Here is a 12,870-nt window from a genome sequence, read left to right as displayed (position 1 = left end):
CTTTCCTGTTTTTATGTATTTCACAATTTTCTACAATACCTATTACTTTTCTAATCAGAAAACAACGTATAACAAATAGATTAAAAGGAGAGTGTTGTTGCCAAAACTAGATATGGAGAGACAGAGGAAGCAGCTACAATGAATGAGTTGAGGTTTCCTGCACGGCACATCAGATCCAAGGGTATTAATGGAACACGCAGATGTGGTCACAGAGTCAGTGGCAGTGACCCTAGAGGAATTGTAGAAAGTAGACATGGTTCCAGAAGGTGCAAATTTACAAATGTTGTCCAGATCTTCAAAGGAGGGGGACTGGTGAACTTCAGAGACTCGATCCGGAGGTGTATGACATCAACCCTTGCATAAATTCAAGAATAGATTATTAAACAGATGGCTTCTGAGCTCTTAGCAGAGGAAGCCGTGGACCCCCTAGAACACGTCATGCCAAACTAACCTTGTTTATTTTTTGACTGGACTAAAAGATTGATAGGAGAGAGGGACTGTTGTCTCGACAAGCACCTGATAGTCTTTACTGACATCTGCTAATGCTAGAGCTCTCTTCACTGGGGGAAGCAGGCAAACTCGGAGAGACAAGAGCAGGCACACCCTCCAGGATGAAGGATGCATTTGGGAAATTGACCACGTGTCTGAGATGGGAGGAAGGAGGAGAAGCCGGTCATGTGCAGTTCCCTCCGTGAGAACACTTCCCAAGAAGCTCACGGGCTGGCTCCTCTTCGCTCCAATGCCACCTCTTCAGGGAGGCCCTTCTGACCACTCAAACTGGTCAGCAGCCCCTCTCCTACCCCTCACTGCTCACTCTGTCTGTTTTTCCTTCATAGTGTTTCTCCCTCTCTGAACTTATCCTATTTATCTATTCACTTGTTTCTTGTCTATGTCTTTTCACCAGCATGTAAGTCCTGCATGAGCAGGATGATGTCTATTTTATTCAAGATGCAATGGCCAAGGCCTGCCACAGAGTACAATTCAACAAATATTTTTTCAGTGAATGAAATCTGTGCCTACTCTGCCTTCTGCCCCCTTGGTAAAATTCACAAACTGCCTTATTTCAGGCAGCCTTCATCTCCTTTCCCTCATCCATGAGCATCAAGGCCTCCAAAGTGGCCTTCCTGCCTTCAGCATCACTCCTTTTAATCCCTCTGCTAGAGTGGCGACACTCTAGCAAATAAGATGCTGATTATTACGAACAAGGTCTTTGGCCCCAAACTGTGGTGTGGACCATCTTACCCTGGCCAAAACAGTTGGTAACATGCAATCAGTATGGCCCAGTGTAGCACAGGCTTTCACCATTTCAGTAGCCAAACACGTCCTTCCTTCTCCATGGAGAAGAGCCAATCAGCAGGTTACATGAGGAGCAAAGCGCCTTCCTCAACACTTCCCCCAGAGGATAGCAGAAGTTTCCTCTCCACGGGCCAACCCAGCAATGAGGATGAGGAGACAGGTAGCCCCAGTAGCCTAGAATTCTGCTGTTCCCTATTGAGTCAAGTTCTCCAGGGCTTAAGCTCGGCCTTCATAATGTGCCCATTACTTCAGTTTTATGGTTCTTTAGACCAGAAAGGAAGCAACACAACACAATTGTTAAGAGGATAGACTCTGGAGCCGGGCTACCTGGCTTCAAATCACAACTTTACTGTTCACTCTCGATGTTACTTTGGGCAGGATAGTTAATCTCTCTGTGCCTCAGTTTCCCCAACTGTAAAATGGGGATAGGATAGCATCTATCTCATAGGCTTTCTGCAAAGATTATATGAGTAAGTAAATGGAAAGTACTTAGAACCATGACTATCTGTAGTAAGCACTATATAAAAGTGTTTGTCATTGTTAGAAATCCACAAACACCTAATATTTTAGTAAATCATAAGGATCCTTATCATGTATTAAGCACCTACATTTTTCTTATTCATTAAGCTCAGCATTAAACTCCAGCCCCCACATTAAAAGAAGAATGAGGACATGCAGGTACCACACCAAAGGCTAAGAAAGAACATGTAGATTCAAATTCCATGTCTACCACATTCTACCTGAGACTTTGGTCATGGCTCTAATGCTCTCCAAAACTCCACTTCATCATTTCTTAAGTTTAAAAAAAAATGTAAGAATAATTGTTCAGATTTTCTCATGGGATTATTATAGATCTAGTAGAACCTGACTGATGGGTACCTTATAAACAAAAAAGTACCGTTATTAAGACATGAGGTGTTCTCACTGCCACCAGAACCTATAAAATAAGCCAATCACCAACGAAGGGGAAACACAGGTAGTTAAATGCGCAGGAGCTGAGAATGCGACAAGTTCACTTGGCCTCCAGGCTCTACCACTAACTGGCTGTGTGACCCTGAGAAATCTTTTTGGGTTTCAGTTTCCTCATCTGTAAAATAAAATGGAAAATCACTAGTACCCCTTCTGATTTTCCTCTCTTAGGAGAATTGCAAAGTACCAGCTTTTTGGATACAGCTTTTGTAAATAGCAGAGCACCATAGAGAATATACTCACACTATTAATTTATTTCATAATCAGCATGTTAGTACATGATTTTTGATTTCCACTAACGAGAACACCTGAAAAATGCCCTCACCAAACATAGAGATGGTAAGTTATTACTAAGCAGGAATAATTTAATTCAAAGCATTCTCTCACAACAACAAGGCAATTATTTTTAAGATGCTGTAGATAGGTCTTGCAAGTTCATTTGTCAAACAAAATAATCAAGAGTATAATTTATATAACGGTAAACTACTGCTGATGTGTAATCCATTCATTCCTTAAATGAAGGCCTGCAATTCTCTAAGTCCTCGGGTGAAAAACAGCATAGAAGACTGGAAACGTCCTGGTCTCAGTGCACTTACATTCTAACAGAGGAGACTGGCAATAAACTAGAATTCAGATAAGTAAGCAAGACGATTACAAATAAGTAGGAGGGATTTGATAAATGGAAAGGTAGATGTGCCATCTAAAGGAGGGTGGTCAGGGAAGATGGCATTAAACTAAAAGCCAAAAGATAAGAATGATCCACCTTGTGAAGAGATGAGGACAGGTGCGTCAGGCAGAAAAAATAGCAAGAGCTAAGATCCTATGATGGGAAAGAGCTTGGAATGTCTGAGCAATTAAAAGAAGACCCAGGTGACCAAAGAAATATGAGTATTGGGGAAAGAGGAGAATTGAGATGGAGAGCCAGCTTAGATAGTGTAGAACTTTGTGGGCCATGGAACAGAATTTAGATGTTATTCTAAGAGCAACAAAGAATTTAGGCTGCATAGGGGCATTCCATCAGTCAGCCTCTCATTGGCTGCATTCACATAGACTATGACCATTCATCTAGTGTTCCTTTAACCACCTCTGGGCGTTTTTCTGGTTCTACAATTTGTTAACAAGCTCCATCCACTTTCTGGATAAACACGTGGTGTCTCAGATTATTCCAAAATACACCACTTGTCCAAGAAGTCAGGTCTAATTTGGGCGACAGCTTTTGGACCTGAAAGACATTCAACCCATCCCTGGATGGTTTTATGACTAAATAATCCCAGAAAGTCCAAATGTCTTCTATAAGTGGCCCAGGGTAATCAGGAACAGACACAAGACCAAAGAATGAAAGTTGTAGAAAGGCAGATTTCAGTTCAAAATAAGGTAGGGCTTTCTAAAAGTTAAGAGTTTTACCAGATCAGAGTAGAGCAGGAGTCTACATACTTCTTCTGTAAAGGTCCAGATAGTACATATTTTAGTCTTTGCTGGCCATACAATCTCTGCTGTAACTATTGGACTCTGCCATTGTAGCACAAAAGCAGCCATAGACAATACATACACAAATGAGCATGGCTGTGTTCCAATAAAACTTTATCTACAAAACAGGCTCTGGGCTGGATTTGGCCTGCAGGCCATACTGAGGGCCCCTGGAGTAGGCCAGAGAAGGCAAAATGGGAGCTCATAGATGTCATCTAGCCCCAAGATGTGTTTTATTTGGCCCAAACTGTGTTTTAAAGTAGAAAACATTTAAAGTTAGAGGATTTTACTAAAAATCTAGATTCCTAGCTTTTCTTGAGAAAGTGAGAGATTAGTAACACAGGGCGCACATTCCTATGTGTCAACAAGTGTCAACAGTTGTCTGGAGCTGAGTTGTGGCTGCCTGCTATGGAGGGAGCATGGGCTCTCCAGGTCACCACAGACCCCAGCACAGGCCTATCACCTTCCTGACTTTGGGGTTTAATATCAGTTGCCACTTCACATCATGCTCACCCATTTTTTTCCCCTTATAGTAGAGAATTATTTCTCTGAACCTGCATCTATATCAAATGAAGGAAAATAAAAGACAGATTGAAAAAGCTACATGTCAAGAAAAATGAGAGAAGGCATATGGGTTTAATATGCACACAAAGGGTGCTGTGTTGAAAGAATCATTGTTCTCATTTTTCAGTTTTGAATTTTAAATATTTACATATTTACATATTTAGATCATGTTACATCCTCATGCCACAGTTCAGTAACTATAAACATAGTTTGAAGCTATTTCTGCATTTGACTTTCTTGTTCTGGGCCTGCTTTATTCATCTGTTACCTGGCCAACTCCCAAAGGTAGTTGAGTTCATACCCCTAGAAGAGACCAACATATAGGTAGTGACTACTTCATCCCTCGTAGATTGAAAACTGGCGAATGATTGAACTGGAAATATTGGCGTTGTGGATCCTACTTTGGGCTAGAGGCTGCGTTTGATAATCTACGATGCCTGTGATTCTAGAACCTTGGCAGTTTCTGAATCCCATACATGGCAGGGCAGCTCAGTTAGTAGTGCAGTCATTCTTAGCATTTGACCAAATAATGGACTGGCCAAGCAGGAGTCCATCCACAGAATCAATACAGACACAGGTACCAGCTTCATGAACAGAGCTCATAGTCAGAGATTTGGATAATGTATTTAATCAAGGAAGAAGGCCAAAACTAAGGATTTAGGCATAGGGCACATGATGGCTGCAGAGCAAGCTGAGAGATTTCCTGTTTCCACATGCAACAAAGTCTTCTCCTTTCTTTCTCTTCTTAGAATGATCAGGTAATGCATGCTTCCTTCCCCACGTGACTTCCAGCCTCTGGAGAGAGTTCGCATCCACTCAGTTGCTTGGCTACAGAGTTATTCAGTTTTAATCTTTAGTCTTTCTTTTCAATTTCTGCTGAATTAATCCCTTCCAAAACAGGATATCAAAAAATGAAAAGGAAGGAAAAAGTTGGGGAACATATACAAACATATACAAATACTCTTCACCTTAACACTTGGATGTTCATCCAAGCAAGTGATTACTTACTGACACTGGCAGTGACTAAAAAGATTTATACCCAAACACGATGATAACTGTGTAAAGATGTATTTTTCATTGAGACAATGATTGGAAGCAAATACGCAAAAATGGAAGCTGTTGGACACTAAAAAATTATGGGAGTCTAACATTGCTCTTAAATTCCCTGTAATTTTACATTATTTTTTATAATAATAAACAAAAGTTTAAGACATGGCATAACAGACATCATAAATAGTCATTTGTAAACATGTAAGGAGTGAAAGCTATTGTTAATCTCGAATAACTATGATGCCCTCTGAGCATTTTAGAAAGACAAACCGAATAACCCTTTTTCATCAGTTAGAAATATGAAGACGGGGGGATGAAATTGCTGACGCAGTAAAGAACATCTTGTAGAGAAGCTTTGGACAAGAGCTGTCACACAATTCAGCAAGGCTGTGTGCTCTTGTGTATGTTCAAGAAATTTCAATTCACCTTTTGCTTGTCTAAGGATGCCACTTAAAATAACTAAATTGCATATATTAAAACAAGCATTCTCCAGATGACTTTTATAAGACTAGAAAAATCTAATCCTTTGTCCTCTCTGTCGTACTTAAGTCTTCAGATTTGCCCTCTTACCACTTATAAATGCATGGAGGGCCCGCTTGGGGCCATCCCACAACATAAATAGCTTACCTTGCACATTTTGCTTCAGATCGGTGCTCTTTAAGTCTTTGTGACTTAGAATCACAGAATTTTCACAACTTAAATGGAAACAAAAATTGTCTAGACCAAAGGACTTATTTAACAGATAAGAAAGGTTAAGGGTCCAAGTTCATATACGTACTGAGCACCAAAGTCAGGAAGTTGGCCTGTGTCTCTTTCTATAATTTCTGATGGAGCTCAGATATGTCATAACTGCTTTATAGTGACAATGATAATCTCAAACTACAGCAACAAGAGCACAGCATCTGTTTTTACGAAGTAGGGAAGTATTTTATTTTGTTTCCTCATAACCGTTAGATAAAATAGCAATGTCTATACTGACATTTTTAGTTAATGGTCATTTTTCGTATAATACATTAATACCATGGAGCATGTCAAGTTCTTTGGAATTTTCCAAATAGTTTAGACATCTCTTGCAATAAAGTCAAAATCCTTCAAGAGGGCCTTTGCTTACAGTGAGTGTGCCTTTTACACAGAGTAGAGGGAGCCTACTGTGAGTGACACAAACGGTACATTCATTACGTTATAAAAATTGTGCCTGTGGCAACATTAGCCGGGGAAAACATCCAAATTAAGTGGTCATGCACACCTGGAAATTAATTTCTCATGTATGGCTTTTCATCTGGAAATCCCTCAGTTGTCAGAACTCAGTGAATTTCTATGTCATGATTTCCCAGATAAACCTCAATATAGACCACAGAAATCTCACTTTTTACACAGCGAGCTTCTTCAGCGCCCCATTCCTCACCCCCACACTCTTCCTTGTCATTTACCACATTTTACACGTGTATTTTATTTCATGCTTTTATTAACCCAAGTCTTCCCTGCCCCCATCTCAGCAGTAACAAAAGAAGCTGTATCGAATCAATGAACTCAGAGCTGAGAAACAGGGGCCAGCCCTGCGGACCCTTTCGACCCACTGGGCACAGGCTTGCAGAGTGTAACCTGAAGTCTTAAAACACTTTCTAGACCAGTCTGAAAGTAGAAATGAGAACTGGTTTGTCTCCCAAGTCAACACTTAAAATGAAAAGACTGGTGCTGTTTACATTGGGGAAGAAAGGGTGACAGACAGTAATCCTTGACCGAGGATTACTGGGAGAGAGAAAGCAGAGGAGTTCTGTTTTCACTTTGAAATTACAGAATTAAGACCAGGAACAGAGGAAGGGGGAGGGTGGGTGCTGGGTGTCTAGGAGGGAGCAGACGTGCATAGTTTCGTGTCTTTGTCCCCTAGGCTCAGTTACACACACCTCACCATGGATAAACTGAAAGGCCTGTATACTGCTGACAGATTGGCAGATGCATTTGCGTGGAACGGCAGCAACTCGGGAACCGTGAGGGCCAGCCCTGCTCTGAAAGGTGACTGTCAACACGCACAGCCCATTAAAACTTTTCTTCCAGCAACATCCTAAGGCTTGCAGGGTAGAACACACCAGCCTGGGACAGCAGGATGTTCTTGATGTCTCTCAGTGGATGACGGCTGAAATATTAAACCAAGTAACTAAGAAGGAGAAAGGAAAGGAAGCATCTGGGACTCCTCAAGTCAGTTTCAGAGTGGTAACCTGGATTTTCCTGATGGGATGTGTATGCTGCTAGGATTGCAGTTTTCATGCCCTAGAATTTCTGTCCCATTGAGACAAGAAAGGGTGACAGGCCAGTGTTCTATAGGACACTTCTGTTAGGCGTTTCTAGCCCTGAATGTTGGATGGCACTGCTTGTTTGAGTTGGAAGCAATCAATCTGTAATGATATCTTGATTCTACACAGGGGACAGAAGCAATAGATATATTCTAACCCAAAGGGACACTATGGATGATACATTGATATTTCCACAGCGACGTGGGTGGACAGGCCAATGTCAAGAGCCTCCCAGGTGAATATCAAGATCCCCAGGCATCTCATCATGACTCAGTGTGGGGGAAAATCCAAATAATAAGCAAAGCTAAGTAGCCCATAGTACATATTACACAAAATAATATTAAGTTGATAGCTAGAAAATAAAGAGATGCAATATTGCTACACTGAAACTTATGGGAGTTTGTGGTCTGAGATTCATATTCATACCTTCTCATATACTCTCAGTCTGTCTCTCTCTCAAACACACACACACAGATTATCCTTTGATTATTATACAGGAGCTTCAATCCTATAGGAACTTTTTGCCTTTCCCCATGATGTCTGTAGATATTTTAGGAATGCTCTTACTTGTTTCCTGATTCCCCATAAGACAGGCAAATAACTTTTTAGGTGACACATAAAGGGTATGAGATTAAATAACATAACCCATCCATGATTGTAGCAAGGAGTGGAAGCTGGGAGTCCAGCCTCACAGAATTCAGGATGTAGCTGCTGGTTTCACACATCAACCTGAAGGTCAGGATGATTCTTTCGATTGACTTGAAGTGGCAGCCCCTCTTTATGCAAGCACAGACAAACACCTGTCTTCTTCAATCATGTGTGATTGTGTGTGTCTTTAAAATACTTATTGCTAATCCAATCTTCAAATACTGTTTTTCCCTGTCTAATTTTAATCACTCAATCTATAAGCATTTACCAGGTTCACAGTTGACAATCAAAGAGCCCTAAGTTCAAATCACAGCCTTGCTGCTTGCGATGCCATCTTGGGGAAGATAATTTCTCCCCCTAAACATCAGCTTCTTTTTATTGTAAAATGAGAATTACAATACTTCCCTCATAGATATTTTTGTAAGGATTAGAAATAAAGATTGTAAGGTACCAAACACAGTGCTCAACACATAGGAAGTATGTAATCAGTGGGAATTATTATTTTATAACATTTATAATTTTTACAATTTTTATATATTTACATATAAATATGTATTTGTATAAGTATAATATAAATTAAATATAAATATAATGATATATTTTTATATTTTATGAATTCTATGATCATATTTATAGTAATTATTATTTTCTACATGTCAGAGAAAATTTAAAGATAAAAAGGCCTATTTCCTTCTTTTCAGAGGGAAGAAGTTCTATATACTTGAAGAAACAATCTGTATATGCATTATATCAAACATCACAGACTTCAAGATTTCAGAGACGAAAGTGAGCCCTTTGTTACAGGGTAAAGAGAGAATGTTTAGGATACTTAACAACTTGGCTCTCAATCATGTAGCAAACAAGAGTGGGCATTACCCTATGGTATATGTTTCCCATGGTGAAAAAATCAAAGATGTGGATGACTTGAGGTGGGAGTGCCCAGAAGTGTTTCTATAAGCAAGGGACCTGCTGATATTGTAGACCGATGGATTACTTCAGGAGTGAAAAGCCTCTTTCCCACTGCCACATAAAAAATCAATCAGTCATACTCCCTCTGCCAGGAAGCAATTCCTTTCTCCTTGAGTATAGGCTGGACTTTGTGACTCACATCTATGAACAGAGTGTGAAAAGGGAAAAATAGCATCTTCAGAGTAAAGAACCACGGCCGATAACACCTCAACCAAGTGGTCAAGGTCAACATGACAGTACGAACTCATGTTGCTGTCATGTACCCTGGGTATGAAGCAATGAGAAGGGCAGCAAGGTATTCACCTCTGTGGTCTTCTTCCAGAAAACCCATAATCCCAGCCTCATCATGAGAAAACAACAGACAAACACAATTGAAATACCTTCTACAAAATACCTGCCAAATGCTCTTCGTGAGTCTCAAGGTCATAAAAAACAGAAGACTGAGAAATGCTCACAGGCTGGAGAAGACTAAAAAGGCACGCTGACTAAATGCCATGTGGTGACCTGGATTAGACCTGCAATGGAAAGAAGGACTTGCAGAGAAAATTGATGAAAGCTGAATAGTGTGTAGTTTGGCTAACAGCATTGTACCAATGTTGATTTCATGTATAAGATCTTAACTTCAGGGGAAGCCGAGTAAAGGGATGTTAGAACTCTCTGTGCTATCATTGTAACTCTTCTGCACGTCTAAATACTATTTCAAAATAAAAAGATTTTAAAATCAAGCAATAAATAAATCTTCAATTGATTAGAAGAATGGCATTTATATTTATGAGACATAAATGAAGCACTGTCTAATTTTTTCTAGAATAGCACAAATTAGTAATGTCTCCCACAGAGTCTCTTTCTCTTTATAAATATAGTTATATAGATAAGTAGATAAAATGTGTATATATACATGATTTTATGCTATTATATAATTTTGTATGCAATATGTATTATATACTTTTACATAATACTTATTATATATACATAATTGTATATGTATGTGTATACACATACCCATATATAAGCAGAGCCCCCCATTTATGATGTTACAAAAATTTTTTTAACCTCAACAGGTAATTTCTCATAAATGAAAGGTATAACTATTGGTTATGTTACCATGCCAACTCAAAAAATCTGTGTAGTGCAGAACATGGCTAAAATGGAATAAAAACAAACCATGAACCCCAAGTCCTTCAAAGGTCCCAAGGTCAAGGCAGAGCAGCACAGGGTAATGAATGCAGACTGCGGGACTACACTGAATTGCATTTAAGTCCCGATTCTGCCATTTATTGTGTGATCTTGAGCAAGTCATTTAGCCTTTTTGAATCTCTGGTTCCTATTCTATAAATGACAGGTTATCTATATCACAGAATTTGGATAAAAAATTAAATGAGACGATGCATGAAAAGCACAGTTGCTGGCAAAATTTAGGCACAGTAACAGGCAGCTACAATAAAAGCTCCAAGGCTTCCTGAGTCCTACAGAGTCCAGAGGATGATGGCAACGCAGTAATGAAACATACTTGGTTGAGGATAAGACTTTGCTGGTCTGGCTTTGGTGCTATCAACCCATGAGAGTCATGACAAATTCCTCATAAAGGGCTCCAGTAGTGTTGAAGGGCTGGGAGGTGAAAAGGGAGTTTTAACTGTTAATAAATGGGTGACTGCCTAACTATGCATTGATACTATCCTGAATAATTTGAAAGATCTCGTATAAACCCACATAGGTTATCTTATCTTATGTTGCAGTTAAGAAGGACAATGTGACAAGTCACCCTAAACTTAGTGACTTAAAACAAGGACAACATGTATTTTGCCCTCAAACCTGAAATTTGGGTGGGACTCAGTGAGGATGATCCATCTCTGATCGTGGTCTCAGCATGGGCAACTTGAAATCTGGAGACTGCAATGATCTCCACGCTCAGTCATTCACACGTTTGAGGACTGATGATGGCTGCCAGGTACGACCTTAGTTGGACCTACCAGCTGGAATACTTACAAGTAGCCTCCTCGTATGTCCAGGGCTTCTTCACAACATAGAGGCTGTATTCTAAAGACAAGCACACTGAGAAAGAGAGCCAGATGGAAGACATATCTTTTCTTTTTTTCTTTCTTTCTTTTTTTTTTCTGCTGAGGAAGTTTCACCCTGAGCTAACAACCAATCTTCCTCTTTTTGTATGTGCCACTAAAGCATGGCCAAAGCAGACAAATGGTATAGGTCTGCGCCCATGAACTGAACCCAGGCCACCAAAGTGGAGTGCATCAGACTTAACCACTAGGCCACCAGGGCTGGCCCAGAAGACATATCTTTTATGACTTCTTATCAGAAGTTATGCAGCATCAGTTTTGCCCTATTCCATCCACCAAGGTAGACACAAAGACCCACAGAGTCTCAAGGGGAAGGAAAACAGACTTTGCCGTTAGATGGGGGACTGTTAACATTCTGAAGAGCATGTGAGACTGAAATTACTGCTGGGGCCATTTCTGGAAAATACAATCTTCTACATTTTACAAATGTTTGCTATTCACATTGGCAAAATTAAAAGGAGCAGGAACAGGAGCAGGGTCCAGTTATCTTCACATAATCTAGAAACAGAAAAATGAAACACAGCCAAATCTTATGTGAACTGGAGTGTCTTCAGCAACAGTCCAGCTTTGCCATATTTTAGGGACCACATGCCCCATTCTTTATTCATCTCTGTACACCTGCTACTACAATCTTCAGCTTCTGTTGGAAGAGCAGCTTTTTCTTCTTATTCATCAGCTTACTTAAGGCCTAAAACTTTGCCCTCAGTCCCTCTGTTGAAATTACTCATCTACTGACAGCAAATTGATTCAGTAATCAGACTCTGTCGGCACCCTTCTCATATCCCCTCAGCCATGAAGACTTCTGTACCTGCTAGGCCAGTTTCCCATGCCAGTACCAGCAACTCTTGACTCCAATGTTATCGCTGGATACTTGGCCTTGCTTTGCCACAGACTTTATCTGTGAATTACCATCTCCTGGGAACAACCCTTAACCAATAGGCAACACCCATTGATGGGATAAATACCTCAGTTCCTTAGCCCCATATGATGGGATAACTCAGACACATATTCCATACTAAATTCTCCAACTGGATTAAGCTCCAGTCCCCAAGGGATCACTTGTTTGATGTGTTACCTTTTATTGGCATATTTTCCTTCCCCATCTCATTTTTCCATTCCCCTACAGATGTTTCCTGGGATCTCCTCTCAGATAAACTTCTGCACTCAAATCCTTGCCTGGAATTTTGATACTAAGATACTTAATCTTTCTCAGAGCCCTGATTTCAAAACCCTGGGAGAGAAGTACAATTGGCCCAACTTGAGTCGTAAGACCATTCTTATCCAATATTCTGTAATTGGTGAAATGGGGCATGAAATAACATGGCTGCCTAGTCCTCTAAAGGAGAGGTTATAAGAGTTTCCAGAGAAAGGGTCTATGGGAAGACTGGCATTCCAAAATACAGCCACCAAATTCAAAGGGTACATTTCTAACTTGTGCATTCAGAGTTTCCTTTAGACCCAGACACTGTTACCCAAATCTTATAAAGGTAAGGCTTCAAATTAAAAACAGAATTCCTCACCTGAAATCCTGCCTTTGTAGA

This window comes from Equus quagga, chromosome 6, assembly GCF_021613505.1.
Source record: "Equus quagga isolate Etosha38 chromosome 6, UCLA_HA_Equagga_1.0, whole genome shotgun sequence".
In the NCBI taxonomy this organism is placed as follows: Eukaryota; Metazoa; Chordata; class Mammalia; order Perissodactyla; family Equidae; genus Equus; species Equus quagga.
Note: the sequence above shows the minus strand (reverse complement) of the source record.